Consider the following 3,746-nt stretch of genomic DNA (forward strand, 5'->3'; position numbering starts at 1 on the left):
GAGCTCAGTCTACATCTGTCTCTGACTTGGGTTCAGAGCCAAAAAAGCCATTAGGGAGCAGAAGAGGATTTATTCCCACGCTGGGAGAGCCGGGGGATGGCCCCGGGTCCCGCAGAGCTCCCCAGGGAGGAGAGGTCCTGGGCTGGATGTGGCCCCTGGGGCCAGGGGACGCTGGACGCTGCTGCTGGGATGGGTGCATTGGGAGCAGCTTTAGGGGAATTTCTGCCATGCGAGTGGGGGGCAGCTGGGCTTTCGGCTGTTGGCATCCAGGATCCTACTGGCACCAGGATTGCCGGCTGTGCCGAGTGCTGGTGCAGGAAGCATCACCAGTCCTTGCCTTCCCCATCCCGGTTTTGGGGGCACCCCCGGGATGGTGACTACACACTCCATCCCCAGCAACCAGGGGGGTCCCCTCAGCCACCACCACAAAGGAAGGACAAATTCAAACCCACCAGATCCCATGTCCCACCTTCCCCCCGAACTGCCCAATAACAGTGACGACAGTGCTAATAAAAAATCAATAACCATTTATTCGATACAGCTGTTTCATACATACAGTACAGGGAGCGCCTTGGCGCTGCTCGGAGCTGCTCGGACAATACTCTCCAACTGAGGATTTGTCAATGATTAACAAAAGAACAGATCATCACAAATCGGGAGTTTATTATAAGATAGTTTACTGTTAAAACAATTTTATTTTTTGCAAATAAACACTTTTTAATATATATATTTATATATTTATATATATGGTTACAAGTGATAAATTGAAAATTTTTTTTCCTTTTTTTTGGTTTTTTTTTCTGTTTTAATTTTTTCCCCAAAATACACTTATGCACTAATAACTGGCATCGACGAGAAACATTCGGATATGCCGTGGGATGGGTGTCACAAGGAGAGAAAGAAAAGAACAAAATGCTCCCAAGGTTCCCGGGGGTGAGAGCTGCTCCAGGCCCAGGCAGCTCCATCCACCATGGCCAGAGCTGGAGTGGCACAGCCAACCTAGCCAGGGCATGGTGTCAGTGCCAAGGGTTCCCCAGCCACAGCAGTCCCCGGCCCATCCAAGCTTTCCATGAGGTCTTCCCACAGGGTTGCAGTCCATCCCTGCTCCCATGGAGGTTTAGCCCTTTCCCTGGGGACATGGGTGATGGGATGGTGGGTTTCCCCAACAGTGGAGGTGCGGGAACACAGTGTCACTGTGCCCAGGGTGACAAAATCCCCAAATCCCACAGGTGATGGGCTGGAAGGGGACAGGACACCTTGTCCCCCATCTGGTCCCGCAGCCTCTGCCTGTCCCTCTGGATAAAGGTGGTGGTTTCCCTTCTGGCACTGCCTCACTGGGAGCACCTGAAGGGGCACAATCTACTGGCCCCCAGCAATGCCACTGTGGTGTCACTCGGCCCTGCCCGCTCACCTGTTGTGGCACCTGCAGCTGCTGCTGATCCCAGCACTGCTCTGGAACCTTCCCTGGACAAGCAGGAAGGTAAAGGATGTCTTATGGAGAAGGTGGGGGGGAACATGTTCCTCTCTGAGTGATGAAAAGTGGGAAAAACATCTTTTTGGGGGGCGGGGGGAAATCCTGAAAATTTCACTTTCTCATAGAAATTCTTGCCTCACCACAGTGCTGCCCTCACCGGGCCCGTGAGTGCTCTGAGGATGGCAGGGACAGCCCCAGCACCAGGCCCACTGCTCCCACTGCCTACCCTGAGACCCCAGATGGTCCCTGGGGTCCCCTCCAGGCTGGTGTCACTCTGTGAGGCCACTGCAGCTGTCCCCGCTCCTGTCCCTGCTCCTGCCAGACACTCTCATTATAGAAGCGGAGGTGGTTTTGATCTGGACCCCACGATGACCCCCTGAGCCGGCCCTTTCCCATGTCTACCCCACCCTGACTCCCAGGGCTCCCTGCCTATGGAGCACAGTGCTGCCTGTTAATTTAATCAATGCCAAGCCAATTAATTGCATGTTAATGAGAATGGAGTCCCAGGCCATGCCCAAGGGGAGACAGTGGGGATTGTGTGGTGACCATCCAAGCCAGCTGCCTGGGCTACCCAGACCTCCCCTCCCTAGGCCGGGGCATGGAGCTTTCCTGGGGGTTTCCCTCCATGGTAGGATGTGATTTTGGGATCCAGTGGCTCCCTCTACCCCTTCACAGAGATTTCAGTGCCAGGCCTACAGCTCTGCCTGTGCTCCCCTTCTTGCTGCTGCCTGGGAGCTGTTCCAAGCTGTCCTACAGCTCCCAAAGCTCTCCCCTTTCCCCAGGGAGGCAGGATCTACCCCAGTGACACCATCCAAACACAGATCCGATGAAGTGCAAGCAGAGACCAGGCTGAGCCGAAGTGACTAATTAAGCTTTCTCACTAATTGCCTCGAGGCCCGGCACAGCCAGCAATGCTCAGGCAGTTCCCTCAGCAGCAGTCACGTGCCCAGCTCGCTGGGCAATGCAGATGATGGATCCAGGTGTTGCAGCTGTGGACAGAGCAGGAGCCCTGGCTCCCTGAGAAGCCACCCTGGCTTCAGCCACCACTGCCCCCCCTCCCCAGCTGGAATAACGTGCCAGTGGAGGATGTTAATTATGACTGAGCTGCTGCTCAATATCGAGCCTTTGGCAGGAGACACAGAGCAGTGAGGAAAGCGAGGACTGAGGTTTGAATTGATTAAAGCAAAAGCAGAAGCTCCCCCTCTGATGCCTCTTTCCTGGCTCTGCATAGGGGAAAAACCGAATTAAGGTTTTCTGTTGTGTTACTGAGAGGAAACGTGCCCGTTTCCCAAGGACCGAGGTAGCCTGGTTTTGTCTGGAGACAGGCACATCCCAGTCTGGGATGGCTCCCCCTGGGCTGGAGCGAGGTGTGATAGTGTCAGCACAGGAGCAAAGAGCCCAGGGCAAGAGTACAAGCAGGGATGGCACCACAGGGGCCTGGCATCACAGGGGCCTGCCACCCCGAGGGGCACGGTCAGGGGCTCAGATGCATCTTTGGGAGCAGAGACTCCCCCCATGGTGGGTCCCGGCCCGAAAGGACAAAGGGAATGCGAGGTGCCCGGGCAGCAACTGGGCTTGTCCTAAAGCAGGACCCGTGATTGTCTCTCGATGCTGCCCCCATCCCTGTCACACACCTCCTGTGGCCACAGCTGGGGAACCGAGACTCCGTTCCTCCGTCCTGGGTGATCGACACCTTCAGGATTGAGCAGAGGGATCCTGAACCACCCTTGGATGCCCCCAGGCCGGGGGGGGGGGGGGGACAGCTCGCTGGCTGCCATAGCCCCCTGACCCTGCCACTGCCTCGTGTCTCTGCCATCCCAGCACTCCATGCCCGGCAAACACAACCCAAGCACCGAGGCACAGCTCCCTCACTGCACCCCTGGTTCCATGGCTGCACTGCCACTCTCCACAGTGCCCACAGCATTCCCACAACTTCCCATTAAACCCTCTAACCTGACCCGTCCCAGAGCACCCCCCTCTGCTGCTCACACCTCCCACACCCCCAGCCCTGCTCCCCTCCTCTGCCTGTGCCTCGCACCACGCACACAAACCCTGCCAAGCCGCCGCCCCACGGAGCTGGTCCCTGCCCAACACGCTCCCCCCGACCTGCGGCCGCAGGAAAAGCGCAGCCAACTCCCCCTCTCACCGCAGCATCCGCTGCCGGACCCTCCGCCCGACCGGGTCAAACATCTTTGGAAACATCACCCTGGAGCTGGGAGGCCGCCGGACAGGTGGGCAGCTCCCACCCTGGCACGGAGCCGCTGGGGGAGGG

This window comes from Coloeus monedula (assembly GCF_965178545.1).
Source record: "Coloeus monedula genome assembly, chromosome: 17".
In the NCBI taxonomy this organism is placed as follows: Eukaryota; Metazoa; Chordata; class Aves; order Passeriformes; family Corvidae; genus Coloeus; species Coloeus monedula.